This window comes from Macaca mulatta, chromosome 5, assembly GCF_049350105.2.
Source record: "Macaca mulatta isolate MMU2019108-1 chromosome 5, T2T-MMU8v2.0, whole genome shotgun sequence".
NCBI classification, from domain to species: domain Eukaryota; kingdom Metazoa; phylum Chordata; class Mammalia; order Primates; family Cercopithecidae; genus Macaca; species Macaca mulatta.
In genome coordinates this window covers 44,682,760-44,699,409 of record NC_133410.1, presented here as the reverse complement: position 1 = coordinate 44,699,409, position 16,650 = coordinate 44,682,760, and positions in this window count along the sequence as shown.

Sequence of the window (16,650 nt, the reverse complement as noted above, 5' to 3'; positions counted from 1 at the left end):
CTTTGTATCCTTCAATCCAATCAAGTAGACGACAGTCAGTAGTAATCATCACAATGACAAAGTCGCCAAAAGCAATTGCAACAAAAGCAAAAGTTGACAAATGGGGTCTAATTAAACTAAAGGGCTTCCGCACACACACAAAAAGAAAGTATCAGCCAAGTAAACAGACAGCCTACATAATGGGAGAAATGTGTTGCAAACTATGCATCTGATAAAGGTCTAATATCCAACATCTATAAGGAACTTTTAAGTTCATGAGAAAAAAAAACACCCTTTAGAAAGTGGGCAAATGGCATAAATAGACACTTTCCAAAAGAAGATACACATGCAGCCAACAAGCATATGAAAAAAAAGCACAATATCACTAATTGTTAGGGAAATGAAAGTCAAAACCATGATGAGATACTATGTCACACCAGTCAGAATGACTATGATTAAAAAACTAACAGATGTTGGCAAGGTTGTGGAGAAAAAGGAACACATCCACTGTTGGTGGGAGTGTAAATTAGTTCAGTCTTTGTGGAAAACAGCGTGGTGATACCTCAAAGACCTAAAAACAGAACTACCATTTGACCCAGCAGTTTCATTACTGTGTATATATATATGCAAAGGAATAGAAATCATTTTATCATAAAGACACGTGCACATGTATGTTCATTGCAGCACTGTTTACAATAGCAAAGAAATGGAATCAACATAGGTGCCCACCATTGGTAGACTGGATAAAGAAAATGTGGTAGAAACATATCATGAAATACTAAGCAGCAATAAAAAAGAAGATCATGCCCTTTGTAGAAATATGGATGAAGCTGGAGGTCATTATCTTTAGCAAACTAATGCAGGTACAGAAAACCAAATATCACATGTTCTCACTTATACCTGGGAGTTAAAAGATGAGAACTCCCACACATAGAGGAAAGTAAGAGACACTGAGGCCTACCGGAGGGTACAGTGTGGGAAGAGGGAAGGAGGGATCAGGAAAAATAACTAATACATACTAAGCTTAATACCTAAGTGACAAAATAATCTGTACAACAAACCCCTGAGACATGTATCCCTGAATTTAAAATAGAAAGTTAAGATAAAATGAAGTAGAAAGAGGTTGAAGGAAACAAAATGTTTTATCCATTCTGTGGCATGCAAAATGCAAAAAGAAAAATTCTAAATTAAACGAACTTTCTACATAGTATACATCAATATATTTTGTTGCTTCCCCATCTAATATGCAGTTTTCAACTCAATTTTCTCCCAAGTGTCACAATTATTCAACCAACTAGCATTATTGGAAATAATTTAATCTACTCACTATGCTAGTATTATTCAGAGTGTGTATAAAGTCTACTTCATTGTGTGTGTGATAGAGAGCAAGAGAGAACAAGTGATATTGAGGCAGAAACCACACATATGAGAGAGAAATAGAGGCATTTGTGTGTATAGATGTGTGTGCTTGTGTCTTTGTTATTGATCTACCCTGCTCTTACTACTAAAGAATATATATAAGTATGCTCTAAAACACATTTTAGATTCATTGACCTATTCTGAAGTATACTTTAATTTATAAAGTCTTGTTATAAAAAGTTATGAAAGTTAAATGTTTATAATATTAATGAAGATAAAGCATTATATTTGGGGAGTTTTCATTAATTTCCAAATTATCCTTTAAGGGCTGTCTTAATTGCTTAGCGTAATAACAGTAATTTATCGAAAAGTTCTAATTTTTTTTGACTAATGGCAAAACAAACAAAAAGATGCCTATGCTAATGAAATAAATGAATGGAAAATCTTCTTGGAATGATCAACATTTGAAATGTACTTTATTTTCCTTTTAGAGATTAGTATCAGAAGTTATTTTTAATGTCTCTTGGATGTCTTAACTATTATTTAATAAATAGATAAAATAATATATTGAGTAATCAGATTTCAATAATTTTCTAAAAGCATCATAAACAATGTATTTTTAGATGATGTATTTTTTAGATGTTAGATTGGGACGTTCAATTATCTTAAATAAAAATGTATGAGATCAGTTTGTATCATCTGACTCTCTGGAGATTAGAGAGCCATGCACAAGCGTAAGGATTTTCACTATTTACTTAGACCTTAATAAATAAATACTTAATAAATACTCAAGTGAGTTTGAGCAAGCAATTTTTAAAGCATTTATTCTTAATATTCAGAATACTTGGCTATCGACACTAATTAACACATCAAAAATGACCAAAGAACAGTTCTAAATGTCTTACATTTTTGTAGCACTTTTTTCAAATATGCAAACCATTTCACCTAAAATTCTGATTTGTATGTTCCAAAAAGAAACAGGCCTAAAATATTGTTTTCTTGATTACATAATGTTGATTTCTGTCAGTTTTGTAAGTCATATCTCCATTAAATACTCCCTATAGAGAATAACTGATTATCTTTCAGTTATACTTTAAAGAAACTAATGTTCTAGAAACAGGTATGGGTGAATCCTGAAAAATAATTTAATCATTTTGATTGGCAAATTGTCTTGTCCATTACGTCTCTCTGCTATGATGGCCAACCAGGATGTGCCCTGCTGAGCTAACAAAAATTAACAGCGGGACAACAACTTACTCTGATCATACCAGGTACCCAGAGGAATGAATCTCTAAAGGACATCACTTTGTAAGTTGGTACTTATGACCAGACCTCCCTGTAAAGTTAATAGTGTTAATTAGAAGTTTACCAGGAAATCTCTAACTATAAAATATTTTTAGCCAGATGTATATAGTCTTTCTAGATTGCTTAGTGCATTTCAAAGAGGAATGTATGCGTTTATGGAACATGGCTGGCTGGAAAATGGGTGGGGGAGTGTCACAGAACCATTTTCCTCCCTATGTAATTAGCAACTTATAAAAGAGCTACACAACAAAAATAGCTTTGCTTATGAATAGTATTTCTACATGTACTGCTTGAAACTTGTCCTTTAACCTGAAGCCAAAACATTGACTAATGAGGAAGAAGAAAAGAGAATCTTGGAAGGTACATCTGAGAGTTTGAAGTTTCTTCAGGAATGGATTGTTTAGTTTGTTTCTGGTGATGGTAAATCTGGAGCAGCTGCTGTGAAGACAGCGGCTGCAGCAGAGGAGGCATGGCTGGGGCTGCATGCTCCATGGAACTAGCAGGAGCCGGGAAAAGGCAGGAACCCTACCCTCTTCTGAGTTGGCTCAGCTGTGGACTTGGGCATCCCTGTGCTTACAGGGGCCCAAGAAGTCCCCCTGCCCCTGCAGGCTTGGGAATGCCTGCTCTTGCTACCTGGCCTCTCCTGGCCCCTGGCACCTGCTCTAACTTCAGAGCAAAGTTGAAACCGCACCTGGGCACTGTTGTGACCTGGCTGGGTGTACATGCACTTGGGGCAGCACTGACACGTCAGCCCCGTGCTGCCTCAGCACCCTCCGGACTTTGGGTGTCAATGAGCATGGGAGAGAAGCTGATGGGGGCTGCTGAGGGCAGCTGGTTATCAGCCTGCAGGAGCCCCTCAGCACGAACAGCCTGGAGGCCATAGATTATATGTAGATGGTAGCAGGGGGCAGATAGACTCCTGGGTGGAAAAAGGTTAGTTCCTGGTGATGCCCCACCTTCAAGCCAAGGATGGGCTGAAGCATAAGGGCCAGGATGTCAGTTCCAGGTGGAGTCTTCTGGCCTAGAATGAGAACTTATGCTTTATCCTGGCCCTGCCATGGCTGTCCATGGATGAATCAGCAGGTACTTCCTCTCTTCTAAACCCCAGAAAAACCCCAGACTCAGACTCACAGAGATGTTGGGATGACCTTCCTGTGGTTAGGAGCTACTCATTCCAGGTCTTCCCTCTGCTGAAGGCTGCAGACTCAATGGGACAACCTGCCTGCAGATAGGAGCTGCCCACTCTGTGTCTTCTCTCTGCTGAGAGCTGTACAGATATCGGGAAGACTTGACTCTGGATAGACGCTACCCACTCCAGGTCTCCTCTCTGCTGAGTGCTGCATTCCTTGGGATGAACTGCCTGTGGAAAGGAGTCACCCACTTCAGGTCCCCTGAGAACTGTACTGTCACTCAGTAAAGCATCTTTTCACCTTACTCACCCTCCAGTTGTCTGTGTCACCTCATTCTTCCTGGACATAGGACAAGAGCTTGGGACTTGCAGAATGACAAAGCTGGAAGAACTGTAATACAAACAGGGCTGAAACATGTCCCCTATCACCTGCTCTCCATGTTGCAGGTGGTGAGGAGAGAAGAGTTGTGGTCTTTCCAGGATCCCAGACCTAGGAGCTCCCTGACCCAGGGCTGTGACATCTTCTGTGGGGCTCTGTGGTTTCTGACATCTCCATCTCCAAGCTTCTGGGTGCCACTGCGTTCCCCTCGTCCAGACATAGGTGCCCACAGCGGGAGCTACTTATGGTACATCTGATCCAGCCACAGGCTTGCATGGAGCCAGCACCTGTGCCAGTGCATGGAACTTCCTGCCCCACCACAGCAGCCAGTGTACCTGGGTGTGCACAATGGCCAGACCCCACACTCGCTTGCTCACACAACCTTCACCACTCCGTGCCTTGCTTGCCCTCAGCAGGCATGGGATCTGGGCCGGTAGCATGAGCCACGTGCAGCCTGCCAGGCTGAGTGGGTGGAATGAGCCCAGTGGGCCCAAGCAAACCTTGGGCAAAGGTGCCACTGGCCATAGAGGCTTCTGGCTGACAAGTGACACCCTAAGGATACTGTGACACTGGTGCCTACCTTCACTGTTTAAATCATTATTAAAGTTTTGAGCTGAAAGTGATCTGTCACCGGTGTCTGCTTTGACATTTAAAGATTCGTGGTAAAAATGATTGGTGGTAGCTGTGGGATTACCTGTTAGACCCATAAATTATAACGTCTAAGGCATTATTTGGCAAGGCAAGGAATGAGTTTGGAAATAATGTGAATTTGATGTTGGGATGGTTCGCTAAGCATTCTTGTTGTTAATGGAACTTATCATTTGCTAGACACGGGGAATGCAATGGTAGAAAAGATGGACATAATATTTTTATTAGATTTGTCTTCATGGTCATTATAGTCATTATAACAATTTCCATAAATTAGTGATTGAAAACAACACAGATTTATTGTTTTACAATTCTGAATGTCAGAAGTCTGAAATAGGTCTTACTGGGTTAAAGTCAAGGTGTCAGCAGAGGGTAAGATTATGTACATTTCTGAATGCTGTAAGGGGCAATCACTTTTTTCTGCCCTTTCTGCTTTCTAGAGGCCACCCACTTTCCTTGGTTCATGCCTCTCTTTAATCTTGAAAGTCTGGGATGGCTACTTGAGTCTTTCTCACATCCAATCACTCTGACACTGACTCCTCCTTGACCTCCCCAATTTACGTTTAAGGACCCTAGCTGGGTAGCATGCTCCTATAATCCCAGGAGTTCAAAGCTGCAGTGAGCTATGATTGCATTACTGTGCTCCAGCCTGTATGACACCGTGAAACTCTATCTAAAAAAAAAAACAAAAAAAAACCCAAAAAAGTATGTTTGTGATTTCATTGGGGCCACCCATATGGTACACAATAATTTTCCTATTTTAAGGTCAGCTGATTAGAAACTTTAATTGCATCTGCAATTTCAATTCCCATTTGTAATGTAATATAACATATTCACATATGAATTAGAACATTTTTGTGGTTATTCATAAAGCCTGAAGATACCCAGATTTTATATTAATATTTTTGACTCTAATTGCCTTGCTCTATTTATTTTTTATTTAAAAGCTGTGAAAATGTTTGTGTTGTTCTAAACAATTATCATTTGGATGTCTTGCACTTTGTGTCTTACAGCAACACCATAGTACAAAGTAATGTCTGTATAGCACAAGCAATGTAAGTCAGGATGGCATTATTTGCCTCTTTATTTTACAAAAGGAAAAACAATGAAGGCTTGAAAAAATATTTGATTATTCCACCAGGCATAGCTACGAGCACTGAAACTAAAAAACATAGTTTTCTGTTTTTGAAATCTTTGTATTCTAATCTATGTTCAGATGTTTTACTGTATATTTTTAAACATAAATTTCCATTAATCTGTATGAGGTTACTAAAAGATGGCTAATATATAGCTACTAGGAAAATCCATACATATTTTCACATTTTTGCTCAAAGGATGTCTCATTCAGGTAAACTTGCCAGACCTACCCATACAGAACTAGTCTTTCTCTAAAGCACAATGTTTTAACACATATGAGTATATCTGATTCATGTTGATTTTATTTCCAAGGTTTAACCTTTCTTATAACTTTATAAATCACGCATAGTTCTATATACCCACCATAACCAATTATTTGCAATAATAATAATATTAAAGAATTTGAGTATTTATGTTTTAGTAATAACTTCAAAATTCTTACTTTTCTTTAAGTGGCACAGCCTTGCTCAATTTGACAAATCAGTAGAGTTGAGAATTATTTTTTTTTAGCTTAACAATCAAAGTCAAGACAAACTTACTAATTTTTGTTATTCTCACCTACTTTTTTTCTGAATAAAGAGATTGCCATATTCTGTGCCTTTCACTTAAAAAGACCAGGAATACACACATTTAAAGCTAAAAAAAAAAAAAAAAAAAAAAAAAGAATAATATAAGCAATTATGTTTCCTGTACCATGCTTGTGTCTTTTCTATAACTCATGTCTTTGGTGATTATTTGGACTAGTAATGAAATTGGGCTACTACAATTTAACTTAACATCATGTAAGGCATGGAGTAAAATATTGATAATGTAAAACCTAAATAATTTTCAACAAAACAATAAGAGTTTACTACCCAAAAGAGAATAATTTGTGTTTTTGAGATTTTTTAAACTAAGCATATAAATTGTTTTTGAGATTTTTTAAACTAAGCATACTCTAAAGCTCATTTCTAATTGTCACTAATACTGATTTAATCAGAACTTTGCTTTCATACTAAATATTATTTCTTGAATGAAAGATTACACATAAAACTATTCAAGTGGATTATTCTTTAAAATCATGACCAGTAAGTATGATTACAATGTAGCTTCATATTGCTGGATAATTATGAAGCTGCCATCAGTGGATTTTGGTAACCATGGGGGTTCTGGAACAAATTCTCCATGAAAACCAAGGGACAACTGTATTTATACAAATATATGAACACCTCTTCATTGGCAAGCAGACCAAAACAGTCAGAAGGCATGATGATGAAGTGGTTCCTAGCTCAGCTGCAGAGGCAGATCCTCTTGGTTCAAATCCAGGGTAGATACCTTGCTAGCCCTCTAGGCCACATTTCTAAAACTCCATGTGCCTACATTTCCTTATTGGAAAACCTGAATAATGACAGTCTAAGGGAATAAAAGAAGTTTTGACATATAATGTGCTTAACAAAATCTGACATAAGTGCTTAATTAAAGAAAGAAGTTCAAGATAAAGTCTTCTGAAATCTGGTATTTGTCATTTTGGTATATAAATTATCAATGAAACAAAAAATTTAATTAAATATTCACATTGATCTCAGTACTTTATTAGACAAAACTAGTCCTTAAGAAGCTCGTAAATTAGCACATGCCGTGCCTCAAGGTTGACAATATTAACTTGCCACTATCAGCTAGAATGGTTTCTTAGAATGAATTCAGTTCAACCATAAGGCAACTCTGCAGGCTATAGCACAAATCATCTAGGCAGGACATGTGTGCAGGTTCAGTGCCAGAAAGATACCCACTTACTTTCTGTGTGCTGGGCTCAAGTAGAATTACTGGAGGCAAGGAAGATTCCAAAGATTCACTGTGGAAGAATTTCAAGAAGGGCTGTATAGACATTGACTGCTGGGAAACTATATCTTCTGGAAGACCAGTGGAGCAAGCAATTATCATTTGGGGCCAAATGTCTAAAAGCTGATGAAAGAGAAAAACAGAGCTTACAACAATAATAGGCCATATCAGGTGTGACCTTTCAGAGGCCAGTGGAAGGATAAGCACGATTAGTATGGGGATCCCTGGAAGACATTGCAGGTACAAGATCACATGGACAAAACTCACTATTAAATATGATATTGTGACTTACTTGCAATTTTGTTACAATCAATCGATCAATTTCCTAATCATTATCCCATTAAACACTTTCAGTAATATTGTAAGGTGATTGGGTAGTATTATTTTCATTTTGTAATCTGGGAAACTGAGAGTCAGAGATTTCAAGTTAGGTGCCCAATCCTAGATACTAAGCAGTCAAACAATGTCTAAAAACCAGATTTTTGAAATTCATTTTAAGATTATTTTAATTATTTTTATTTCATGTAAGAAAAACAATGACGTATCTGTATATAAGAAATAATGCAGATAAATGAAGTAATAAAGATAAATATTAAATAGATTAAATCAAAAAAGTAAGATTATTGGAAGTCCTCTTAACTAAATCTTTAGATATATTTTTCTTAGCCATGGAAGTATTTTTATTCTAACAAATAAAGGAAATTGATCTGCAATAAAAAATTTCTCCCCAGCTATCACACACAGTATTGCTTATCTTTGACAAATTCAATTTTAAGAACAGTCATTAAATGGCAATTAGAATGGTTCAATACAATTTTCTGAATGGTTCAGTAGTGTTTACGTGTGTGATTTCTACATCTGTTGTTTAGCTTAGAAAGAACGCTTTATGTTTTCACATGTGGTATAAGAAATATTTCTTCTTTTGCCAGAGACATAGCTACTCTGTTTACAAAATCTTCAGATTTCATATGGGGCTATGTACGTTGCCATAAACCTTCACCAAAATAAAGCAGCAATCCCAGAACTGTTCTGTATTGCCGTTTTGCATTGCTTTCAGAATCAAAGTCTTTATACTTTTCTGCATTTTACCATGTAATCACCACAAAGAAAAAAACAACACAATGTTGGTTTAGCTAAGACTATACTTAAAGAAATAAATTTAATTTGGTGATTAACATATCTTACCAGGAATCAAAGCAGTTTTCTTTGTATTTCTTCTCAGCATGAATAAAACTACAACTCATTTAGCAGATTTCATTTTTTCTTTTCTTCCCTTGTTTCACCTTGTAATAGGACCTTGACTTCTTGCTCTCTCACCTGCCAGAGCTATAGTTTGCCATCCTGGGATATGTGAACAAATCTTCTTTCAATGTACATTTTAGGTTTCTGAATACAGAATTAAAAGGTTTTGAAAAATAGTGTATACGTTAACACAAATACCAAAGTACGACTTTAATATCAATTTAATTAAATAAATTGACACTGTAGTTCCTCCAGTTTTCATTATAATCTTAAAGTTACAACAGGCTGACAGATTTCTGAACATAATTAAAACGCTAAACTTTCAATGCTTTTGAGTATAAAATGGAGTGTTTCTAGTATCACTACAGAAAGTATAATAACAGCTTCATTTTCAGCAATAAGTCCGTACACACATCGTTCTTTCCATGTTCCTCTTCCTATCACATCCCAAACTTGTATACTTGTGTATGTCTGTATCTAATTGATGCTTCTTTGATTATAAATGGTTTTATTACAGCATTAAAAAACTAATTTTAAATACCTATATAAGAATTTCGAGGGGGGCGGAGCAAGATAGCCAAATAGGAACAGCTCCAGTCTCCAACTCCCAGCGCGAGTGACAAAGAAGACCGGTGATTTCTGCATTTTCAACTGAGGTACTGGGTTCATTTCACTAGGGAGTGCCCAACAATCGGTGCTGGTCAGCTGCTGCAGCCCAACCAGGGAGAGCTGAAGCAGGGCGAGGCATCGTCTCACCTGGGAAGTGCAAGGGGGAAGGGAATCCCTTTTCCTAGCCAGGGGAACTGAGACACACAACACCTGGAAAAACGGTTAACTCCCACCCCAATACTGCGCTTTAAGGAAACGGGCACACCAGGAGATTATATCCCACACCTGGCCGGGAGGGTCCCACACCCACAGAGCCTCCCTCATTGCTAGCACAGCAGTCTGTGATCTACCGGCAAGGCAGCAGCGAGGCTGGGGGAGGGGCGCCTGCCATTGCTGAGGCTTAAGTAGGTAAACAAAGCCACTGGGAAGCTCGAACTGGGTGGAGCTCACAGCAGCTCAAGCAAACCTGCCTGTCTCTGTAGACTCCACCTCTGGGGACAGGGCACAGTAAACAATAACAAACACAGCAGAAACCTCTGCAGATGCAAACGACTCTGTCTGACAGCTTTGAAGAGAGCAGTGGATCTCCCAACACAGAGGTTGAGACCTGAGAAGGGACAGACTGCCAGCTCAAGTGGGTCCCTGACCCCTGAGTAGCCTAACTGGGAGACATCTCCCACTAGGGGCAGTCTGACACCCCACACCTCACAGGGTGGAGTACCCCCCTGAGAGGAAGTTTCCAAAGCAAGAATCAGACAGGTACACTCACTCTTCAGCAATATTCTATCTTCTGCAGCCTCTGCTGCTGATACCCAGGCAAACAGGGTCTGGAGTGGACCTCAAGCAATGTCCAACAGACCTACAGCTGAGGGTCCTGACTGTTAGAAGGAAAACTATCAAACAGGAAGGACACCTACACCAAAACCCCATCAGTACGTCACCATCATCAAAGACCAGAGGCAGATAAAACCACAAAGATGGGGAAAAAGCAGGGCAGAAAAGCTGGAAATTCAAAAAATAAGAGCACATCTCCCCCGGCAAAGGAGCGCAGCTCATCGCTAGCAATGGATCAAAGCTGGATGGAGAATGACTTTGATGAGATGAGAGAAGAAGGCTTCAGTCCATCAAACTTCTCAGAGCTAAAGGAGGAATTACATACCCAGTGCAAAGAAACTAAAAATCTTGAAAAAAAAGTGGAAGAATTGAAGGCTAGAGTAATTAATGCAGAGAAGGTCATAAACGAAATGAAAGAGATGAAAACCATGACACGAGAAATACGTGACAAATGCACAAGCTTCAGTAACCGACTGGATCAACTGGAAGAAAGAGTATCAGCGATTGAGGATCAAATGAATGAAATGAAGCGAGAAGAGAAACCAAAAGAAAAAAGAAGAAAAAGAAATGAACAAAGCCTGCAAGAAGTATGGGATTATGTAAAAAGACCAAATCTACGTCTGATTGGGGTGCCTGAAAGTGAGGGGGAAAATGGAACCAAGTTGGAAAACACTCTTCAGGATATCATCCAGGAGAACTTCCCCAAACTAGTAGGGCAGGCCAACATTCAAATCCAGGAAATACTGAGAATGCCACAAAGATACTCTTCGAGAAGGGCAACTCCAAGACACATAATTGCCAGATTCACCAAAGTTGAATTCACCAAAGTTGAAGGAAAAAATCTTAAGGGCAGCCAGAGAGTAATGTCGGGTTACCCACTAACAGCAGATCTCTCGGCAGAAACTCTCCAAGCCAGAAGAGAGTGGGGGCCAATATTCAACATTCTTAAAGAAAAGAATTTTAAACCCAGAATTTCATATCCAGCCAAACTAAGTTTCATAAGTGAAGGAGAAATAAAATCCTTTACAGATAAGCAAATGCTTAGAGATTTTGTCACCACTAGGCCTGCCTTACAAGAGACCCTGAAGGAAGCACTAAACATGGAAAGGAACAACCGGTACCAGCCATTGCAAAAACATGCCAAAATGTAAAGACCATCAAGGCTAGGAAGAAACTGCATCAACTAAAGAGCAAAATAACCAGTTAATATCATAATGGCAGGATCAAGTTCACACATAACAATCTTAACCTTAAATGTAAATGGACTAAATGCTCCAGTTAAAAGACACAGACTGGCAAACTGGATAAAGAGTCAAGACCCATCAGTCTGCTGTATTCAGGAGACCCATCTCACATGCAGAGACATACATAGGTTCAAAATAAAGGGATGGAGGAAGTTTTACCAAGCAAATGGAGAACAAAAAAAAGCAGGGGTTGCAATACTAGTCTCTGATAAAACAGACTTTAAACCATCAAAGATCAAAAGAGACAAAGAAGGCCATTACATAATGGTAAAGGGATCAATTCAACAGGAAGAGCTAACTATCCTAAATATATATGCACCCAATACAGGAGCACCCAGATTCATAAAGCAAGTCCTTAGAGACTTACAAAGAGACTTAGACTCCCATACAATAATAATGGGAGACTTCAACACTCCATTGTCAACATTAGACAGATGAACGAGACAGAAAGTTAACAAGGATATCCAGGAATTGAACTCATCTCTGCAGCAAGCAGACCTGATAGACATCTATAGAACTCTCCACCCCAAATCAACAGAATATACAGTCTTCTCAGCACCACATTGCACTTACTCCAAAATTGACCACATAATTGGAAGTAAAGCACTCCTCAGCAAATGTACAAGAACAGAAATTATAACAAACTGTCTCTCAGACCACAGTGCAATCAAACTAGAACTCAGGACTAAGAAACTCAATCAAAACCACTCAACTACATGGAAACTCAACAACCTGCTCTTGAATGACTACGGGGTACATAAGGAAATGAAGGCAGAAATAAAGATGTTCTTTGAAACCAATGAGAACAAAGACACCACATACCGGAATCTCTGGGACACATTTAAAGCAGTGTGTAGAGGGAAATTTATAGCACTAAATGCACACAAGAGAAAGCAGGAAAGATCTAAAATTGACACTCTAACATTGCAATTAAAAGAACTAGAGAAGCAAGAGCAAACACATTCGAAAGCTAGCAGAAGGCAAGAAATAACTAAGATCAGAGCAGAACTGAAGGAGATAGAAACACAAAAAACCCTCCAAAAAATCAATGAATCCAGGAGTTGGTTTTTTGAAAAGATCAACAAAATTGACAGACTGCTAGCAAGACTAATAAAGAAGAAAAGAGAGAAAAATCAAATTGATGCAATAAAAAATGATAAAGGGGATATCACCACTGACCCCACAGAAATACAAACTACCATCAGAGAATACTATAAACACCTCTACGCAAATAAACTGGAAAATCTAGAAGAAATGGATAATTTCCTGGACACGTACACTCTTCCAAGACTAAACCAGGAAGAAGTTGAATCCCTGAATAGACCAATAGCAGGCTCTGAAATTGAGGCAATAATTAATAGCCTACCAACGAAAAAAAGTCCAGGACCAGATGAATTCACAGCTGAATTCTACAAGAGGGACAAGGAGGAGCTGATACCATTCCTTCTGAAACTATTCCAATCAATAGAAAAAGAGGGAATCCTCCCTAACTCATTTTATGAGGCCAACATCATCCTGATACCAAAGCCTGGCAGAGACACAACAAAAAAAGAGAATTTTAGACCAATATCCCTGATGAACATCGATGCAAAAATCCTCAATAAAATACTGGCAAACTGGATTCAGCAACACATCAAAAAGCTTATCCACCATGATCAAGTGGGCTTTATCCCTGGGATGCAAGGCTGGTTCAACATTCGCAAATCAATAAACATAATCCAACATATAAACAGAACCAAAGACAAGAACCACATGATTATCTCAATAGATGCAGAAAAGGCTTTTGACAAAATTCAACAGCCCTTCATGCTAAAAACTCTCAATCAATTCGGTATTAATGGAACATACTTCAAAATAATAAGAGCTATTTATGACAAACCCACAGCCAATATCATACTGAATGGGCAAAAACTGGAAAAATTCCCTTTAAAAACTGGCACAAGACAGGGATGCCCTCTCTCACCACTCCTATTCAACATAGTGTTGGAAGTTCTGGTTAGGGCAATCAGGCAAGAGAAAGAAATCAAGGGTATTCAGTTAGGAAAGAAGAAGTCAAATTGTCCCTGTTTGCAGATGACATGATTGCATATTTAGAAAACCCCATTGTCTCAGCCCAAAATCTCCTTAAGCTGATAAGCAACTTCGGCAAAGTCTCAGGATACAAAATTAATGTGCAAAAATCACAAGCATTCTTATACACCAGTAACAGACAAACAGAGAGTCAAATCAGGAATGAACTTCCATTCACAATTGCTTCAAAGAGAATAAAATACCTAGGAATCCAACTTACAAGGGATATAAAGGACCTCTTCAAGGAGAACTACAAACCACTGCGCAGTGAAATCAAAGAGGACACAAACAAATGGAAGAACATACCATGCTCATGGATAGGAAGAATCAATATCGTGAAAATGGCCATACTGCCCAAGGTAATTTATAGATTCAATGCCATCCCCATCAAGCTACCAATGAGATTCTTCACAGAATTGGAAAAAACTGCTTTAAAGTTCATATGGAACCAAAAAAGAGCCCGCATCTCCAAGACAATCCTAAGTCAAAAGAACAAAGCTGGAGGCATCACGCTACCTGACTTCAAACTATACTACAAGGCTACAGTAACCAAAACAGCATGGTACTGGTACCAAAAGAGAGATACAGACTAATGGAACAGAACCGAATCCTCAGAAATAATACCACACATCTACAGCCATCTGATCTTTGACAAACCTGAGAGAAACAAGAAATGGGGAAAGGATTCCCTATTTAATAAATGATGCTGGGAAAATTGGCTGGCCATAAGTAGAAAGCTGAAACTGGATCCTTTCCTTACTCCCTATATGAAAATTAATTCAAGATTGATTAGAGACTTAAATGTTAGACCAAATACCATAAAAATCCTAGAGGAAAACCTAGGTAGTACCATTCAGGACATAGGCATGGGCAAAGACTTCATGTCTAAAACACCAAAAGCAACGGCAGCAAAACCCAAAATTGACAAATGGGATCTCATTAAACTAAAGAGCTTCTGCACAGCAAAAGAAACTACCATCAGAGTGAACAGGCAACCTACAGAATGGGAGAAAATTTTTGCAATCTACTCATCTGACAAAGGGCTAATATCCAGAACCTACAAAGAACTCAAACAAATTTACAAGAAAAATACAAACAACCCCATCAAAATGTGGGCAAAGGATATGAACAGACATTTCTTAAAAGAAGACATTCATACAGCCAACAGACACATGAAAAAATGCTCATCATCACTGGCCATCAGAGAAATGCAAATCAAAACCACAATGAGATACCATCTCACACCAGTTAGAATGGCGATCATTAAAAAGTCAGGAAACAACAGGTGCTGGAGAGGATGTGGAGAAACAGGAACACTTTTACACTGTTGATGGGATTGTAAACTAGTTCAACAATTATGGAAAACAGTATGGCGATTCCTCAAGGATCTAGAAGTAGATGTACCATATGACCTAGCTATCCCATTACTGGGTATATACCCAAAGGATTATAAATCATGCTGCTATAAAGACACATGCACACGTATGTTTATTGTGGCACTATTCACAATAGCAAAGACTTGGAATCAACCCAAATGTCCATCAGTGACAGACTGGATTAAGAAAATGTGGCACATATACACCATGGAATACTATGCAGCCATCAAAAAGGATGAGTTTGTGTCCTTTGTAGGGACATGGATGTAGCTGGAAACCATCATTCTTAGCAAAGTATCACAAGAACAGAAAGCCAAACACTGCATGTTCTCACTCATAGGTGGGAACTGAACAATGAGATCACTTGGACTCAGGAAGGGGAACATCACACACCGGGGCCTATCATGGGGAGTGGGAAGGGGGGAGGGATTGCATTGGGAGTTATACCTGATGTAAATGACGAGTTGATGGGTGCTGACGAGTTGATGGCTGCAGCACACCAACATGTCACAAGTATACATATTTAACAAACCTGCACATTATGCACATGTACCCTAGAACTCAAAGTATAATAATAAAAAATAATAATAATAAATAAAAAATAAATTAAAAAAATAAAAATAAAAATAAAAAAAAAATTTCATCGATTTCTTTCAACAAATTATAAAAATAAATACTTTGCACTCTTATTTTCTTTTACTAAACAAAAGCTTATAGGTGCTGCATAAATATATTTTCTTCTGTTTTAACTTTTAAATCTCTAATACTCCAGATTGCTCTATAGACTGATTTTTGACACCAACTGCGGTTACATTACAGATGAATTTAGAAAAAATAAGCGTTATACTTGTAACTTCTCACACACACAATGCATCACTGACTTTATTACAATCTCTTGTGTTTTCAAGTTTTTTAAAATTTTCAATTATCTTTAAAATATGTTCTCATCTATTCTTGCTGCAGCTTATTCTTAAATATTTAAAATTTTTATTTTTAACGTGAATGGAATATGTTTAACATATTTTCTCGCTAGGTTTTCAATATTTATAGAATAGCTATCACTTTTTGTTATATTTATTTTTAAAAGCTCTCTCACTATACTTTTAGCTTTATTAATTTGTTTATTCCATTGAGTGTTCTAAGTAAGTTTATCATAATAAGTTTAACTTATGATGTTATTTTGGCTTTTATTCTTTCCAAAGGAAAGAAAAAGATGTAATATGTTAATAAAAAATATATCTTTATAATTTAATAACATTTCTTAGAACTTTCAGAAAAATTATAAGCATTACTGCCCAAAAATATCATTTTGCTCATCTTCTTAACTATAAAGAGAATGTCCATAGATTTTAACTGTTAGTTTTGACTGTTACTATAAAATAGATATTCACTGTAAAATATTTAGTTAGCACCAACTCTTTGCCAGTTACTGTGCCGAAAGTGTAGGGAAAAAATTAACTGCTATAATGAATAAATTCAAAAATGTACAGTAGATGTGGCAGAAGTTCCCTTCTTTTCATA